We start from the raw sequence: 20,143 nt of genomic DNA on the forward strand, positions 1-20,143 counted from the left end.
GGTGTGTTCCTTGTTCTTCATGATGCTCTCTACGCTTTTAACGGACCTCTGAGACTATCACAGTGCATGTGCATTTATACGGAGACTTGATTACACACAGGTGGATTGTTTTTATCATCATTAGTCATTTAGGTCAACATTGGATCATTCAGAGATCCTCACTGAACTTCTGGAGAGAGTTTGCTGCGCTGAAAGTAAAGGGGCTGAATAATTTTGCACACCCAATTTTTCAGTTTTTGATTTGTTAAAAAAGTTTGAAATATCCAATAAATGTCGTTCCACTTCATGATTGTGTCCCACTTGTTGTTGATTCTTCACAAAAAAATACAGTTTTATATATTTATGTTTGAAGCCTGAAATGTGGCAAAAGGTCGCAAAGTTCAAGGGGGCCGAATACTTTCGCAAGGCACTGTATGTGTAAAAAGGCGTTTCCACTGCCATTTCTCACATAATACACTTTACCGACACAAAAATATCCCATCATGTCGAACTAACAAATTGTTTGTCGGACCCCCCATTTTGCCCTCAGAACAGCCTCAATCCGTCAGGAAATGGACTGTACAAGGTGTCGAAAGCATTCCACATATCCTATCAACAGGACATTAAATATTGTAATATATATATTTCCCTGAGTCGTGGCTGAACGATGACATTAATAACATACAGCTGATGGGTTTTTACACTATCGGCAGGATAGAACAGCTGCCTCTGGTAAGACACGGGGCGGGGGCCTATGCACATTTGTAAACAACAGCTGGTGCACAATATTTAAGGAAGTCTTGAGGTTTTGTTTGCCTGAGGTAGAATATCTCATGATAAGCTGTAGACCACACTATCTACCTAGAGAGTTTTCATCTGATGTTGGCACTAAAACCGCACTCAATGAGCTGTATTTTGCCATAAGCAAACAAGAAAACGCTCATCCAGAGGCGACACTCCTAGTGGCCGGGGACTTTAATGCAGGGAAACTTAAATCAGTTTAACCTAATTTCTATCAGCATGTTAAATGTGCAACCAGAGGGAAAAAAATATAGACCACCTTTACTCCAAACAGAGAGACACATACAAAGCTCTCCCTCGCCCTCCATTGGGCAAATCTGACCATAATTCTATTCTCCTGATTCCTGCTGACAAACAAAAATTAAAGCAGGAAGCACCAGTGACTCAGTCTATAAAAAAGTAGTCAGATGAAACTACAGGGCTGTTTTGCTAGCAGAGACTGGAATATGTTCCGGGATTCTTGCGATGGCATTGAGGAGTACACCACCATCAGTCACTGGCTTCATCAATAAGTGCATCGATGACGTTGTTCCCACAGTGACTGTATGTACATACCCCAACCAGAAGCCATGGATTACAGGTGACATTCGCACTGAGCTAAAGGGTAGAGCTGCCGCTTTCAAGGTACAGGACTCTAACCTGGAAGCTTATAAGAAATCCCGCTCTGCCCTCCGACAAACCATTAAGATCGAATCGTACTATACTAACTTCGACGCTCGTTGGATATGGCAGGGCTTGCAAACTATTATAGACTACAAAGGGAAGCACAGCCGAGAGCTACCCAGTGACACGAGCCTACCAGACGAGCTAAATAACTTCTATGCTCGTTTCGAGACAAGTAACACTGAAACATGCTTGAGAGCATCAGCTTTTCCTGACATATGTGTGATCACACTCTCCACAGCCGATGTGAGTAAAACCTTTAAACAGGTCAACATTCACAAGAACGCAGGGCCAGACGAATTACCAGAACGTGTACTCCGAGCATGTGCTGACCAACTGGCAAGTGTCTTCACTGACATTTTCAACCTTTCCCTATCTGAGTCTCTAATACCAACATGTTTCAAGCAGACCAGCATAGTCCCTGTGCCCAAGAACACTAATCTCTATTTGACTCCACACTGCCCTTTCACACCTGGACAAAAAGGAACACCTATGTAAGAATGCTATTCATTGGCTACAGCTCACTGTTCAACATCATAGTCCCTTCAAAGCTCATCATGAAGCTAAGGACCCTGGGACTAAACACCTCCCTCTGCAACTGCATCCTGGACTTCCTAACGGATGGTAAGTGTAGGTAACAACACATCCGCCACGCTGATCCTCAACACGGCCTATAGGGAGGACAGAGACCTGACCGTGTGGTGCAAGGACAAAAACCTCTTCCTCAACTCAAGAAAAGGAGAGGATTGTGGACTACAGGAAAATGAGGATCGTGCACATCCCCATTCTCATCAACGGGGCTGTAGTGGAGCAGGTTGAGAGCTTCAAGTTCCTTGGCGTCCACATCACCAACAAACTAGCATGGTCCAAGCACACCAAGACAGTTTTGAAGAGGGCATGACAAAACATATTCCCCCTCAGGAGACTGAAAAGATTTGGCATGGGTCCTCAGATCTTCAAAAGGTTTTACAGCTGCACCATCGAGAGCATCCTGACTGCATCATCACTGCCTGGTATGGCAACTGCTCGACCTCCAACCGCAAGGCACTGCAGAAGGTAGTGCGTACGGCCCAGTACATCACAGGGGCCAAGTTTCCCGCCATCCAGGACCTCTATACCAGGTGCTGTCATAGGAGGGCCCAAAAAATCATCAAAGACTCCAGCCACCCTTGTCATAGACTGTTCTCTCTGCTATAGCACGGAAAGTGGTACCGGAGCGCCAAGTCTAGGTCCAAGAGGCTTCTAAACAGCTTCTACTGTCACATTGGTATAAATGTACAGATGCAGGAATGCGTAATAAGGGTTTTTATTGTACCCAAATTACGGCGTGCCTTGTAAAGGCACGGGGACGAAGACCAAACAAAAACACAGGGTTGAAACCCAAACAAAAGAGCGAGGAGTACCTCGAAAAAATGACACATGCGCACAATGATTAATACATGAGACGAGACCCATAATTATCTGCACAATCCACAAGGTCACAAAAGCCCAAAACACACAGCACAGGTACTCACACGCATCATCGGACACTGTAACAATAATCGAAAGCCCAATGGAAACAAAAGGGCACACTTATACAAGTACTAATCAGTGGGAATAGGGGACAGGTGTGCGTAATGAAAGATCCGAAGGGATCCGTGACAGTACCCCCTTGATGCAATAGCAGCGCAACGACACCGGCCTCAAGGGCGATCACAGTAACACAGTGCAGGTCATCAGGACCCGATGCAGCTGCCGAAGTTGCGTAGTCGTCGAACGGGCCAGTTGCCGCTGCCAAAGTTGCGGCTGCGTCGAATGGACCAGTTGCAGTGGCGTCAGATGGACCGGTTGTGGTTGCGTCGGACAGGCCAGTTGCAGCTGCAGAAGCTGCGTCATTGGACGGACCTGTTGTAGCGACCTCTGACGGGCCATTCCCGCTGTCTCCCAAAAGGGTTGATTATTCTGTCACGTTGGTATGAAGGGGTCGGGAGACAGGCGAAGGAATGCGTAATAGGGGTTTTTATTTCCCAATTTACAGCATGCCGTGTAAAGGCACGGGGACGAAGACCAAACAAACACGAATACAAAACACAGGGGATAAACCCAAACAAAAGAGCAAGGAGCACCTCGAATAAATTCACAATTGCACAATGATTATCACACGGGTTGAGACCCGTAATCATCTGCACAATATACGTGGTACGAAAGCCAAAACAACATAGCACAGGTACTCACACGACCAACGGACATTGTAACAATAATCGACAGCCCTATGGAAACCAAAGGGCACACTTATACAAGTACTAATCAGTGCGAATAGGGGACAGGTGTGCGTAATGAAAGTTCCGGAGGGATCCGTAACATCTACCCACAAGCCATAAGACTCCTAAACATCTAATCAAATTCATATACATACAATTTGCATTGCCACCTTCCACCCCCATTCTACGTTGCTGCTACTCTCTGTTATTATCTATGCATAGTCACATTAATAGCTCTACCTCATGTACATATTAGCTAAATTCCCTCGACACAGGGTGCCCCCGCACATTGACTCTGTACCGGTACCCCCTGTATATAGCCCCTCTATTGTTATTTACGGCTGCTCTTTAATTATTTATTATTCTTATCTCTTACTTTTTATGTATTTTCTTAAAACTGCATTGCTGGTTAAGGGCTTGTAAGTAAGCGTTTCACTGTAAGGACTATATATATACCTGTTGTATTCGGCGCATGTGACAAATATCATTTGATTTCATTTGATTGGCAAACAAACACAATCCATGTCTCAATTGTCTCACGGTTTAGAAATCCTTCTTTAACCTGTCTCCTCCCCTTCATCTACACTGATTGAAGTGGATTTAACACGTGACATCAATAAGGGATCATAGCTTTTACCTGGATCCACCTGGTCAGCCTGTCATTAAATGAGCAGATGTTCTTAATGTTTTGTACACTCAGTGTATATTAGAGTGAGCTATGTCAAGAATCCAGTATATAAATAAATATGCAGTGTGTGTAAACAGTGTAACTAAAATACAATGTACAGTAATAGAAATATTAGAATGAACTTTGTTGTGAAAACAGTATTTAAATAGACAGTACAAAAGGAAAAATGTATAGAATTGCAGAAAATTAGTCCGGAATATAAATATACAGTATATTGTACATATGTGAATGGTGTGTATAGACAGAATGGGCAGTATGTGAATAGAAAAGGTCTGTACAGCAGTAGTTATGTAGGATAAGCCATGACTATAATACAGTATATGCAAATAAAGTGGGTAAAACAGTATGTAAACATTATTATAGTGGCTAGTGTTCAATGACTCTATGTACAAATGGCAGCAGTCTCTAAGGTGCAGGGTAGAGTGCCGAGTATTAGCCAGCTAGTGACAGCGCGTCTAAGGTTCAGGGAAGGTTACTGGGTGGTCCGTGATGGATGGGTGACATTCATTTAACCAAGTACTGAGAGACCTCCCAACTGCCATCCCCCCATTCCAGCTGGGACACCATCAGAGCCAGCCTCACTGTCGGATACAGGCCGAGTGTGTGAGTTGAGCCTACCATCTGTCTTGCAGTATCAACAACTAAATGAACAGTAACAGTAAAGCCCCTCCCCAAGAGCACAATTTTACCCAACTTTAGCTCAGGCCTGTTGCTATTTGTTTTTCTACAATGTACTAACAAGAGAGGCTTAGACTCAAATCCCCTAAAAGCCAGTGGAAATAATAGAGAAACCTTTTAAGCGATAACTCCAGGAACGTTATGGGGAAATGGAGAGATCACTAGAGATCAGTCATACTCTCGATACCATACCAGTGGTGTAAGCAAATCATATCAAAGATGTGATTTGATTCATTTTCCTGGCTCTCTGACAACTCAGAGACCATATTTTGTGTGGGCAGTTGACCCATGAGTGTGTCTGGCAGGAAGAGTAATCCATGTCAGTTACACTGCTGCTGTCCACCTCATCCAGACCAGACACTGCTCTTAGAGCTCTCTGTGGATTTAACCCTTTCTTGTGAACAGAATGTGTAACCTAGTTGGAGGACAAAATGATGTTGAAATCGAAATGGTTATTTAGGTAAAAGGGTATTCTTGATCAAAATGATAAATTATGTATAAAGTTCCATAATGGATTGATTTTTAAGCCAAAGTATTCTGTTGAGGGATTTAACATAGGCCTCATTTCATTTCACTCTGGTGTCATTAACAAATTCTATGCGAATGAAAAACAGTGACTCATCTATTTTTGACAAGTTAAGAATGAACGCGCTTATCGTCCTTCCCCAAGAGGCATTTTGGATTGAATTAATTTGCTAGAACAGCTGGTTATATTTACAGCCAACTTCTTTTGTGATAGACATGGTTTTATTTAGTCCATCACTCAGAATTCTCAGACATTGTTTTTCTCCTTGTTTCTATGTTGTTTTCTTTGTTGATCAATTACCCTGTGATTGGAGTAATACGTAACACACAGCAACTGTATGGAGCCGTATGAACAGAGCTTTGTGTTTCGCTACTAGTAGGATGTTATTTCTCTGGCAACGACTTTCACTCTCAGCTTGTCAGTGTATAAGGACAAAACAGTGATTTTCAATGGCCTGCCCTGAATCCCACTTGGTGTTTGTAGTGTTGTGTTGGAGTCTTTGAGTAAGAATGGACCAAAAACAAATGGTCCTAGGCAGCACCTACGGATTTCCAATAGCATTCAGATTACCAAATGGTCCTAAGCAGCACCTACGGATTTCCAATAGCATTCAGATTACCAAATGGTCCTAGGCAGCACCTACGGATTTCCAATAGCATTCAGATTACCAAATGGTCCTAGGCAGCACCTACGGATTTCCAATAGCATTCAGATTACCAAATGGTCCTAGGCAGCACCTACGGATTTCCAATAGCATTCAGATTACCAAATGGTCCTAGGCAGCACCTACGGATTTCCAATAGCATTCAGATTACCAAATGGTCCTAGGCAGCACCTACGGATTTCCAATAGCATTCAGATTACCAAATGGTCCTAGGCAGCACCTACGGATTTCCAATAGCATTCAGATTACCAAATGGTCCTAGGCAGTACCTACGGATTTCCAATAGCATTCAGATTACCAAATGGTCCTAGGCAGGACCTACGGATTTCCAATAGCATTCAGATTACCAAATGGTCCTAGGCAGCACCTACGGATTTCCAATAGCATTCAGATTACCAAATGGTCCTAGGCAGCACCTACGGATTTCCAATAGCATTCAGATTACCAAATGGTCCTAGGCAGCACCTACGGATTTCCAATAGCATTCAGATTACCAAATGGTCCTAGGCAGCACCTACGGATTTCCAATAGCATTCAGATTACCAAATGGTCCTAGGCAGCACCTACGGATTTCCAATAGCATTCAGATTACCAAATGGTCCTAGGCAGCACCTACGGATTTCCAATAGCATTCAGATTACCAAATGGTCCTAAACAGCACCTACGGATTTCCAATAGCATTCAGATTACCAAATGCTTCGACTTTGTATTTATAGCCAATGGGTCATGTCGACATGACATGACGTTGATATTGATTTTGTTTAAATTCACCCTAGTGCTGAAATTAAATTAAACTTGATTAGTTTCATTTGACAAGGTTAAGGTAAAAGGACACAGTTGCAGCAAACTGCTATTCTTGGCCTTGCTTCCTGGCCTTCCCTGTACCTACTGTAGCTCGTAAATGAGATTGTAAGCCATGAAGTCAATCATTGAATGAAACCTGCTAAGCCAATGTTTAGGTTTCATTTTTTACAAAATATGTTATTTACAGAGCACACATTTCATTGGGAAAGCAACTGCATAAAAACAGCAATGCAGATTTAAGTCAAACCTGTATCATGCCAATGTTTCTATTTCAAAATGTGACAAAAGGATAAACACGCCACTGCACCCGTGGGATTGTGTGAATAAGCTAGTTACATAACTGTGAGCTCAGTGTCTTTACACACCAGACAGCTGGCTTAGAGCCTGCAGTATGACAAGGCTCATTTCTAATCCTCTGAAATTAAGTTGGAATATATTGCATGCCAGTTCAGAAATGCAAATAATGTATACAGTATGTATTTCCATGGGCTCCCTGTCTCCCACCCAGGCAAAATTCTGTTTTCCACTGCTTCGTTTAGGGTTTGATGAGCTATGTTGCATTGGTAAATGTATTTTTAATGACCTAATGTTTACCCTCATTATACGCACTAGGTTAGCTTACCATAAGTCTGTCAGGGCTGGACCTCATGGCTTCCATTACCTAACGAGCATATTGACAACAATGACCTCGAAGCCTATCTAATGGAACAGGCCTTGAACTTGAATTGTCTGTGACCATTGCTTGGTGCTAGTTATGTGAGCCAACACATTCTAGGCCTCAGGCAAGGATCGTCATCACACTAGGTTAGCTTGGGAGAAGACCTACAATACCCTGAAAAGCAGTCCTGTCTGACTCATACACATCTACAGGATCACAAGGCCTGGGCCAAACAGGCCAACAGCTCCATTAATGCAAGTCAAACTTTCTATGACTCATACAGTATAGTAAAAGGATCACAACAAAACAATGAATGTTCAATGCTCGACTATGTTTTATTAGGTGTGCCATTAAAATATTAAATTGAGAAAACTTTTCTTATTAATAGTGAACACTGAACACAAACAGACAATAGAAAAGTTTTTAAAAAACAATCGCAACCATAGAATGAAGGTGGAGCATCGGCGGTGAGTAGTGGTCTTCCTCCGATAGCAAAAAAAAGAGAGAACAGGCAGGTGTACCCATCCCTTGGTTCCGCTTACCCCACCAAGCCTTTATTACTATCCATGAAGAACACCTGAAACAAAAAGTCAGATGCTAAGCAACAGGTCAAGACAGGAAATTAACTACCCTTTTGACAGATGTGCTCTCACCATGTGATCTCTCACACTCTCTTCATGAGCCTGATGACCCACAGCAGGAGGCAGACAGGGTCTTGGATTTCCAAAAGCGCAAAGTAGTGTCTCTGGGCTGGTGGCATGAGGTGACAGGAAATACATCCTGCCCCTGATAAGACAGAGACACAGGGAAGATAGAAATTAGATGAGTGATGCCTCTTCCTTATGTATAGACTGATAGACAGAGCATGCTGCTGATCACAAACTTACACAAAACATATGTTATAGGCCCATTTTAAGTGAGAAGTAGCCATTGGTCTGAATCTTTTGGCTAAATAAATTCACATGAGCGCCGCAATGTGTACTTCACCCACGCTCTACCAAGGTTTTCCAGCTCACAGCTTTGACCGATTACAGTAGTTACAGTATTGTTGGTCTATTGTAAATCAAACAATGTGTAGGCAGCTTGCTTAGGATTCAAACCTTCTCAAACAGCCTAATACTTTTAGAGGTGCTCCCACAATAATGTGATTTGTACCACATACAAGGTAATGTATTGCATTCTCCCCACGCCACACAAAGGCATTACCGAATTTTAGTCAGCAGATACCCAACATAACAGGTGGTGTGTTCGACAGCCACTCATATAGATAGGTCAATGGAGCCTGTCTGCTTTCTTGATGTCTGTAACCGTTAGCTTACCTATGTAATATTGACATAAGCTCAGAAACAGTTTTTGAAAACACGGTCCTGTTTTTTATCATGTTTTATCAATGTACATTCATCAGTAAACTTTGTACATACAATTCAGGGATGGCCATATCTCGATGGGCTACAGGGTTATGCAGGCTCCTGTTCAAGCCCAGGTCTACCACACCTTCTACTATATAAGGTCTTGATGAACAGCTGAGGTATTGAAGAATAGCTGAGCAGTAAAATCAGGTGTGGTAGCACTGGGCTTGAACAAAAGCCTGCATAACCCTTCACCTCACCAATAGCAATTTTGGTAAGGGCTGATACAAACACTGTTACAAGTGACAAAATGCTGAGAAACACCTGTAAAATACAAAGAAATTCAACAAGTACAGAACACTTTTAAGAATACATTCTTATAAATCTGACATTGGATAGGTGCTATAAATCCTTTAGGTTCCAATGTTCTTAATAAAGCTGTACATAGCTGTCCAACTCCAGAAAAAAAAAAGAAAAAAAAAGCACACATTCCCAAATGTACACTGCTCCAAAAAAATAAAGGGAACACTTAAACAACACAATGTAACTCCAAGTCAATCACACTTCTGTGAAATCAAACTGTCCACTTAGGAAGCAACACTGAATGACAATAAATTGCACATGCTGTTGTGCAAATGGAATAGACAACAGGTGGAAATTATAGGCAATTAGCAAGACACCCCCAATAAAGGAGTGGTTCTGCAGGTGGTGACCACAGACCACTTCTCAGTTCCTATGCTTCCTGGCTGATGTTTTGGTCACTTTTGAATGCTGGCGGTGCTTTCACTCTAGTGGTAGCATGAGACGGAGTCTACAACCCACACAAGTGGCTCAGGTAGTGCAGCTCATCCAGGATGGCACATCAATGCGAGCTGTGGCAAGAAGGTTTGCTGTGTCTGTCAGCGTAGTGTCCAGAGCTTGGAGGTGCTACCAGGAGACAGGCCAGTACATCAGGAGACGTGGAGGAGGCCGTAGGAGGGCAACAACCCAGCAGCAGGACCGCTACCTCCGCCTTTGTGCAAGGAGGAGCAGGAGGAGCACTGCCAGAGCCCTGCAAAATGACCTCCAGCAGGTCACAAATGTGCATGGGTCTGCTCAAACGGTCAGAAACAGACTCCATGAGGGTGGTATGAGGGCCTGACGTCCACAGGTGGGGGTTGTGCTTACAGCCCAACACCGTGCAGGACGTTTGGCATTTGCCAGAGACCACCAAGATTGGCAAATTCGCCACTGGCGCCCTGTGCTCTTCACAGATGAAAGCAGGTTCACACTGAGCACATGTGACAGACGTGAAAGAGCCTGGAGACGCCGTGGAGAACATTCTGCTGCCTGCAACATCCTCCAGCATGACCGCTTTGGCGGTGGGTCAGTCATGGTGTGGGGTGGCATTTCTTTGGGGGGCCGCACAGCCCTCCATGTGCTCGCCAGAGGTATCCTGACTGCCATTAGGTACCGAGATGAGATCCTCAGACCCCTTGTGAGACCATATGCTGGTGCGGTTTGCCCTGGGTTCTTCCTAATGCAAGACAATGCTAGACCTCATGTGGCTGGAGTGTGTCAGCAGTTCCTGCAAGAGGAAGGCATTGATGCTATGGACTGGCCCGCCTGTTCCCCAGACCTGAAGCCAATTGAGCACATCTGGGACATCATGTCTCGCTCCATCCACCAACGCCACTGCACCACAGACTGTCCAGGAGTTGGCAGATGCTTTAGTCCAGGTCTGGGAGGAGATCCCTCAGGAGACCATCCGCCACCTCATCAGGAGCATGCCCAGGCGTGGTAGAGAGGTCATACAGGCACGGAGGCCACTCACACTACTGAGCCTCATTTTGACTTGTTTTAAGGACATTACATCAAAGTTGGATCAGCCTGTAGTGTAGTTTTCCACTTTAATTTTGAGTGTGACTCCAAATCCAGACCTCCATGGGTTGATAAATTTGATTTCCATTGATAAATTTGTGTGATTTTGTTGTCAGCACATTCAACTATGTAAAGAAAAAAGTATTTAATAAGAATATTTCATTCATTCAGATCTAGGATGTGTTATTTTAGTGTTCCCTTTATTTTTGAGCAGTGTATAAATATGAAAACAGAGGGGAGTACTCACAGATTTGGAACAGAACATACATAAGTGCTACTGATAGTGTACGATGTACTGTGTGCATATGAATACGCGTAAATCATAGCTTCTCAAATGACAGAAAGTTGCGCCTGAAAAGGAGAAACGTTTACAACCTGTGCAATTTATCGCATGCATTTGTACGGTAGGGATGGCGTGCATCTGATGAATGAGGACAACGTCGTCTTAAGAGTTTGAGAGCTGGTCTCGCCACGGTTCTCTGCTCCGTAGTAGCAAGACGCGCGCACAACTACTAGTACACGTCACGCTCCCTGTTCCTTGCCACTCAACGATGCCTTATGAACCCAAAGGCTATTTTACATACATCTAAGACATACATCGGACACACGTGCGTGCATTCGCCGGTGTCCGGAATGGGAGCAGGTGTCAAGAACTATACACGAAAGAGAATGGTCAAAATATCTTTCAAATCCAAGTGACGCTAACCGTTATGCTCAATTTGACAGAATTTAAGTGGACAGCTTGGTGGCCTACCAAGCTGTCCATTCCAAAATATGTTTGTTCATTCACTAAGTACTGATTGAACGTTTATTTATCTTGTTTGGTTAAACATGTTTTTTTTTTATGAAACATAGGCAACCAAGTTAGCAAGCAAGCCACTTTATTTTGACTTGCGCACAGGTCGCGCAAGCAATGATCATTATGATGGCGTCGTTTTAACGTTACCTGGATGCTTCTTGGCAACCCTGCTGATTTTTACTTGTGGATGGCGACTTCAGCTTTTCGGAAAAAGATTGAAAAGTATCTTGACACTGTGTTGATCAGAGTCAGCGCAAATTTGGATTATAATGACAAGAAAATGTAATTGACAGAATGGAGTGTACTGAATTAATGCATGAGGTAAGGTCTAGAATTTTCTCTGGATCTTCTAACAGCGACACGTCTGTTCTGGTGTTTGTATGTATTATACATTAGCAGCGTGGCAGTGTCCCCAAATTTCGGTGAATCTAACGGGCCCGTAATAGCAGCCAAGGACCTTAGCTAATGTATTAGCTTGTGCTAAGATTACACGCAAGTGTACAGGTCAGCAGTTTACGCAGATGACTTCAGCCATATTGAAAACCTTCCATAGCTAAATATACCTAGCTACCTGTTATTCGGTATATAATTGGTTTTTACTAGGCAAAAATGTGCATGTGAGCGGTAAGTTGTGAATTTAATACAAACTGTTGCACCTACAAACCTATTCAGTCCAAATGGTCACCTAATGGACGCAGTAGCCTGGTTTGAATCCAATGTCTAGAATATGAGCTAGGTTTGGGCAAAACATTTAACAACCCTAATGCTAACGACCCTGCCAAAATCCGGTATAGGTGTTCTCGGTAATGAGAGGTGGGTAGTGTGTTGTGTACCTCAATTGATTTGCAAATGTTTATCAACATGGGCGTCATATTGGCTTAAACATGATGATAGGGAGTTTTGAATTTAAAAATGCGAATACGTACAGTACATTTGTAGTTTTAAAAACATTTTTTTTTAACAGAGCAGCAGTAAAATAACAGCGATTATCATTGGGTTTACTTGATAGCTACCTACACAAATAGCTAGCTAGAACAAAGTGTTAATAAGATATTCATTTAAAAAGATTAAAAGCAATACAAATAAGTGATCCAGTAGGCATACAGTTATCAGACAAGACAGGCAGATCTATTATTTGGGGTTCTGAAGAAATCCTAGACAGTGTAGCCTATCTTGTTGCACGTATGGGTCTCCTTACCTGGGCAGGGCCACCTCACGTGGGCAGTTACCCCAGTTGGATAGACATCCCCAATGGTGGAAGACTTCACACCCCTCTGGTTTTAAACCAGATTAATGGCTTCTCTTGCCGGATGGAGGTAGACAGGCAGCCTGGTCCATCTCTCTGCAGAGCCACTCACACCCCAACTGAGATCTTAAGTTTCTTGTTTATTTCTTGTTTCTTGTTTGTAGTCGAACCGACAAATCCTGACTCTCCAGATACTCAACGAGTCTAAAGAAGGACAGTTTTATTGCTTCTTTAATCAGAACAGTTTTCAGCTGTGCTAACATAATTGCAAAAGGGTTTTCTAATGATCAATTAGCCTTTTAAAATGATCCATTTGGATTAGCTAACACAACTTGCCATTGGAACAAAGGAGTGATGGTTTCTGATAATGGGCCTCTGTACGCCTATATAGATATTCCATAAAAAATCTGCCGTTTCCAGCTACAATAGTAATTTACAACATTAACAATGTCTACACTGTATTTCTGATCAATTTGATGTTATTTTAATGGACAAAAAAATAGATTTTCTTTCAAAAACAAGGACATTTCTAAGTGACCCCAAACTTTTGAATGTTAGTGTATATATATAAAAAAAACAGATCCGATTATATGAAGTGATCTATAACAGCGCATTGGTCCGCGGTGCTTTATGCTAGAAACAAGCTGTAAAATGCCCGGGAAAGACGAGAATATCATTGTTACGTTTCTTTGACATCGAGGCTGAGCCAAAACCTTCTATAGCCAAGGAGACAAACAATATTGACTTGCTTGGGAAGTAATCTAATACTGTCACTATTAATTGATTGAGGTATTCACTTTCTATACAATCGAAGATGTTTAAACCCAGACAGCGTTTAGGGACAGGCCATACACATTCTGAGTTAATGCCTAAACCCATGTTCATGTTTCAGCATGATAATGCACTGCCCCATGTCTTAAAGATCTGTACACAATTCTTGGAAGCTAAAAATTCTTCCATGGCCTGCATACTCACCAGACATGTCACCCATTGATCTTGTTTGGGATGCTCTTGATCGACGTGTGTGACAGTGTTCCAGTTGCCGCCAATATCCTGCAACTTCGTACAGCCATTGAAGAAGAGTGGACACCATTCCACTTGAGTTGATCAGGCCACAATCAACAGCCTGATCAACTCTATGCGAAGGTAATGTGTCATGCTGCATGAGGCACATAGTGGTCACACCAGGTACTGACTGGGCTTCTGATCCACCTTTACTTTTTTTTAAGGTATCTGTGAACAACAGATGTGTATCTGTATTCCCGGTCATGTGAAATCCACAAATTAGGGCTTGGAAAGGTGGGCTGGCCTCTCCGTCCAGTTCTAAATTGGCTTAGGACCTATTTAACCGGTCAATCGTTTTTTTTGTCACCCTTGGTGGATATAACTCAGAGAAAATAGATATCACATATTAGATGTTCCACAAGATTAGACTTTGAATCCGGTACTGTTCAGTTTATATATGTTACCCCTTGGGAGCGTTATCAGAAAGCACGCCATTGATTTTCACTGCAACACAGATGATACACAACTTTGCTTTTCTGTGTCATCAGAGGATTTTAGCTCCATAGATAAATTATACTGTATTAGTGAGTTAAATACTTGGATGGCTCACAACTTCTTCCAGCTAAATCAAGACAAGACCGAGGTATTTATTATTGGAGCCAATGCACAGAGAACATCTGGCCGCACATTTTAATTCACGGGCAATAAAGATAAAAAACCTAGGTGTCATTTTAGATTCTGAACTCAATTTTGAATCACACATTAGGAATGTGAACAAAATATATTTCTATCTCAGGCTGATACAGAGAGACTCATCCATGCTTTTATTACTACTATAATGCTTTCGTGTCTGGTCTACCCAAGACGGCCATTGGTCAACTGCAAAACACACAGAATGCTGCAGCACAGGTGCTGACCAAGACCAAACGGAGAGCACACATTACACCGGTTTTAAAGTCTCTGCACTAGCTGCCTGTGAGTTTTAGAATTACTTTTAAGATCCTCCTATTGGTTTTTAAATAAATCCACGAAAGTTATGTACCCAGTAGGTCCCTCAGGTCCTCTGGCACTGGCCTTTTAATTACCCCAAAGCCTAGGACCAGGAGGCACGGAGGCAGCCTTTTGTTATTATGCCCTCAGCCTCTGGAATAGCGTTAGCCTGTCAGAGAACCTGGGGGGTTAAAACACACCTCTTTAGCTTTGCTTTTCCTTAGTGATTTTTAGTCTTTCCGTTTTTATTGTTATTCTTTTTGTTTTTTATCCTCTCTTGTTTTTTGTGAAGTAAATATTTATGTATGTATTTTCGTAGTTTTTGTTTTTTCCTGTGAAGCGCATTGCATTCATGTTTGAAATGTGCTATATAAATAAAGCTGATTTGATTTGATTATAATAAACAACGTGCACTCCCTTAGCTCTCTAGATCAATGTTATTGAATGCCAAAGTTTTTTGCTCTGAAAATGATTGTGCCACAAGCTTGCTAGCTGCGGGGTAAATTATTGCACTTCTCATTAACGGCCTAGCTAATTCAAGTAGCTATGCAGATGTGTACCTGTGCAAGTGCTTCGATAGCGCATGACTAGCTAGCTAACAGGCCCGAGCTTTAAAGTTAAGATTAAAGTTTATAGTTAGTGAGACATTGCCCACTAGATAGATTCATGTAAATGCTGCTGGGAATCTTTTTTTTTGTCTTTGTTACCTGTTTCCTTATATGTCCGGACAAGCAGCAGATACTGTAGCAAGCAAAAGTCCTCGCATGTGCATGAAGAAAGATGTCAGCGACAGGCAGGGATGAGATCACAAAATGAGATTACTTTTTGCGCTAATGTTAACTGTCATAGCATGGAGGACATTTTTTTTTGTAGCAGGTTAAGAGAAGTTACCAGCAGGTTAAAATATGTAACATAGCAGGTTAAGGGACTTAGGTTAAGAAAATGTTAGGGTTTGGGCCGCCTGTAGCTAGCTCTACATTTTCATTGGTCTCACCTTGACCGGGATTAGGATCTTCTAGGCCCGGTTTGGCTGTACCCTGGTCCTCAATTGTAGTGAGAATTCTGTGTAGGCTGCCTAATCCATAGGATCAGCTGTGTTTCTAGACGCTGTTATAATGAGTGATGTTCTGGTGTACTGCACAGTGTACCGCAGGTGTTTTTTTGTGTGGAATTGTTATTGTTGGACATACGACTGTAAAAAAACACCAGGAAATCAGCTCCAAGTGATTTTAATTTAAGAAACCTGTTCCCAAGTATTCCCAGGCATAATAGAGACATGACGTGATCATATACAAATGTAAGCAAGGTTTTGAAATTATTGTTTTAGTCAAACATATCTGTTTGGGCTTCTTGCGGTCAATTTCTTTTTAATTATGTTCCGGACCCCTCCGCTCAAGAAAAAATTGGCCCGTGGCTGAATATAGTTGATGATCCCTGGTGTAGTGAGTCCGGGCTGAGCAGACTGTAGCTCTACAGGAGGGGCCTTGGGGAGAAGGTAAAAGGAGCCAGTGCTGCTGCTGATTTCAAACCAATTCAAACACTGTCTGCCTGTCTGTCTGAACTCAGAACATCATCACCGGACCATCTTTCTTCCAGCTCCAATTTCTCTCTATTTCTCAAGGGAGAGAGCCAGAGAAAGTAAAGAAGCTCCACAGACTGTGAAAATCACATGAAAAGGATCATGCATTTAGGCCTATTATTTGTCAGAAGGAAATACCCTATGTAATTTCATTGTTGACTACACAGTTGGTATCCCATTTAGTCTAGCAGGTGTAAAATAATCTAATGGCTAAGCAAGCACCAATAGTATCAGCCTCTTTGGAAACAAAGATATGATATTTTAACAAGCTGTGTGTGTCACTTAGACATAGTTGACAATTTAGCACAGCTACAGTATTACGGTTCATTCTAGACCTAGGCCTAATAAATCAAATCAAATCAAATACAACAGGTGAAGACCATATAGTGAAATGCCTACTTACAAACCCTTAACCAACAAACCAGTTTTAAGAAAATACCCAACAAAAAGTAAGAGATAAGAATAACACATAATTAAAGCGCAGCAGTAAATAACAATAGCGGGGCTATATACAGGGGGTACCGGTAAAGAGTCAATGTGCGAGGGAACCGGTGTTGAGGTAATTGAGGTAATATGTACATGTAGGGAGAGTTATTAAAGTGGCTATGCATAGATAATAACAGAGTAGCAGCGGCATATGGAGGGGTGGGGGGGCAATGCAAATAGTCTGTGTAGCCATTTGATTTGCTGTTCAGGAGTCCTATGGATTTTTAGAAGCCTCTTGGACCTAGACTTGGCGCTCCGGTACTAGGGTGGCAGGAGTCTTTGACAATTTTTAGGGCCTTCCTCTGACACCGCCTGTTATAGAGGTCCTGGATGGCAGGAACTTGACCCTGGTGATGTACTTGGCTCTACGATCTACACTCTGTAGTGCCTTGCGGTCGTAGGCCGAGCAGTTGCCATACCAGGCAGTGATGCAACCCGTCAGGATGCTCTCGATGGTGCAGCTGTAAAACCTTTTGAGGATCTGAGGACCCATGCCAAATCTTTTCAGCCTCCCGAGGGGGAATAGGTTTTGTTGTGCCCTCTTCACGACTGTCTTGGTGTGCTTGGACCATGTTAGTTTGTTGGTGATGTGGACGCCAAGGAACTTGAAGCTCTCAGCTTGCTCCACTAAGTGCTCGGTCCTCCGTTTCCTGTAGTCCACAATCATCTCCTTTGTCTTGATCACTTTGAGGGAGAGGTTGTTGTTCTTGCACCACACTGTCAGGTCTCTGACCTCCGTCTATAGGGAGGTCTCATCGTTTTCAGTGATCAGGCATACCACTGTTGTGTCATCAGCAAACTTAATGATGGTGTTGGAGTCGTGCCTGGCCGAGCAGTCATGAGTGAACAAGGAGTACAGGAAGTGACTGACCCCTGAGGGGCCCCTGTGTTGTTGCCTACTCTTACCACCTGTGGGCGGCCTGTCAGGAAGTCCAGGATCCTGTTGCAGAGGGAGGTGTTTAGTCCCAGGGTCCTTAGCTTATTGATGAGCTTTGAGGGCACTATGGTGTTGAACGCTGAGCTGTAGTCAATGAATAGCATTCTCACATAGGTGTTCCTTTTGTCCAAGTGGGAAAGGGCAGCGTGGAGTGCAATACAGATTGCATCATCTGTGGACCTGTTGGTGCGATATGCAAATTGGGGTGGGTCTAGGTTTTCTGGGATAATGGTGTTGATGTGAGCCATGACCAGCCTCAAAGCATTTCATGGCTACAGACATGAGTGCTACGGGTCGGTAGTCATCTAGGCAGGTTACCTTAGTGTTCTTGGGCACAGGGACTATGGTGGTCTGCTTGAAACATGTTGGTATTACAGACTCAGACGGGAGAGGTTGAAAATGTCAGTGAAGGCACTTGCCAGTTGGTCAGCACATGCTCGCAGTACACATCCTGGTACTCCGTCTGGCCCTGCGGTCTGTTTAAAGGTCTTACTCCCATCGGCTGCAGAGAGTGTGATCACACAGTTGTCTGGAACAGCTGATCCTCTCATGCATGTTTCAGTGTTACTTGCCTCGAAGCGAGCATAGAAGTTATTTAGCTCATCTGGTAGGCTCGTGTCACTGGGCAGCTCGCAGCTGTGCTTCCCTTTGTAGTCTGTAATAGTTTGCAAGCCCTGTCACATCCGACGAGCGTCGGAGCCGGTGTAGTATGATTCGATCTTAGTCCTGTATTGACGCTTTGCCTACTTGATAGTTCGTCGGAGGGCATAGCGGAATTTCTTATAAGCTTCCGGGCTAGAGTCCCGCTCCTTGAAAATGACAGCTCTACCCTTCTGGTTGGGGTATGTACGTACGTACGTATGGTCACTGTGGGGACGACGTCCTCGATGCACTTATTGATAAGTGCATCGAGGACTTATCAATACGTTTTTCCAATGCCATCGGAAGAATCCCGGAACATATTCCAGTAGTGATGTACCGATATGACATTTTTATCCCATAGGACGGCACACAATTGGCACAGCATCGTCCGGGTTTGGCCGGGGTAGGCCAACATTGTAAATAAGAATTTGTTCTTAACTGACTTGCCTAGTTAAATAAAGGTTACACACACACACACACACACACACACACACACACCAAAATAAGGATTAGCAACAATAGTGGACTTTGTGGTTAGCCTTTAAAATTCTACTATTTGTATTTATTTGCATCACTGTCAATGTCATACTTTTATTTTGAACGCAAACCGCAAATTCCGCTATTGTGCCTAATCCTTATTGTGGCTAGCTTCACAACACATAACCCGGTCCGGTCGAGCCTCACTAGCCAGATGAAGCTAGCTGGCTGCTTATAATGTTAGCTTTGGGCAACAGGGTTAGGTAGCTGGCTAGCTATTTATTTTCATGAACTGAAGTTACATTTCAATAGGCTAACAACAAGTGGCTAACCTAGCTAATACTTACTCACAAGGATTCCAAAATCATTGCTAAGAATAATGAAAATGACTGCAGTTTCTACTGGTCATTGTTTTCAGGCTGGTTGTATTGGTTCCAGCTAGGTACCTAGCTAAAGCTAGCTACCCCAGAAGTTGCGGTCAAAAAAATTATGCTAATTACCAATGCAGTATTGTAAACACGTCGTTCGTGGCTGATGTTTGCTTGTTTGCAGACTTTTTTGTACAGCTTTGACAGTGCTACTGTATCTTTATTGACACGCAAAGACCCAAGCGGCATTCCGTAGTATGTATGTCGTGAAGCTAATAGCAGTGACGCTATTACTGTGTAACTCCGGAAGAGCAACATCTGAAAAATAATGCACTTGGGTGTGTTAACCGGTGCTTGACCAGTTGGCGAAAGCCAACATCTCCCACAACAGAGAACGGTTGATTGTCAAGGGCAATGAAAGCCATTATCTTGGCTTTAATCGATTTCGCCTTGGCATTGTCTCGTTGAAATTTTGTTACTCTTTCAAATGACTGCTCGACTTGTTGACTGCTCGATCCACACAGCAGACATTGTGGGCTAGTTTATGAATGCTGTGTTGCACGTATAGCGCAACATTTTACATTATACTCTGTAGGTATGCACATCAGCTTTGACATTGGTTTTGCACATTGTTATTAAACTAGGCATCGGCCGATACCGATGTTGGCATTTTTAGCTAATATCGTCCGATTCTGATATGTTCA

General features: G+C 43.0%; 1 protein-coding gene and 1 long non-coding RNA gene across 3 annotated transcripts in view; one reads left to right on the top strand and one right to left on the bottom strand.

Moving 5' to 3' along the window:
• Positions 1–20,143, top strand: part of LOC110502531 (phytanoyl-CoA hydroxylase-interacting protein-like) — a 44,245-nt gene that overhangs the window by 10,958 nt on the left and 13,144 nt on the right. Inside the window, exon 1 of one of the 2 annotated variants that reach the window (XM_036960081.2) lies at positions 11,451–12,030. The exons of the other annotated variant lie outside the window; for it this stretch is intronic. The gene's annotated coding sequence lies outside the window, so the exon portion shown is untranslated. Of the gene's footprint in view, positions 1–11,450; positions 12,031–20,143 lie in introns of those variants that run through there. 2 annotated transcript variants of the gene reach the window in all.
• Positions 8,012–13,136, bottom strand: LOC110502532 (uncharacterized). The gene is made up of 3 exons (XR_002470344.3): positions 12,908–13,136; positions 8,355–8,487; positions 8,012–8,278 (listed from the first exon to the last, which is right to left on the bottom strand). It is a non-coding gene; the product is annotated as an uncharacterized LOC110502532 (long non-coding RNA).

Source organism: Oncorhynchus mykiss, chromosome 23, assembly GCF_057628025.1.
Source record: "Oncorhynchus mykiss isolate SJ-2025 chromosome 23, ASM5762802v1, whole genome shotgun sequence".
Lineage (NCBI taxonomy): Eukaryota > Metazoa > Chordata > Actinopteri > Salmoniformes > Salmonidae > Oncorhynchus > Oncorhynchus mykiss.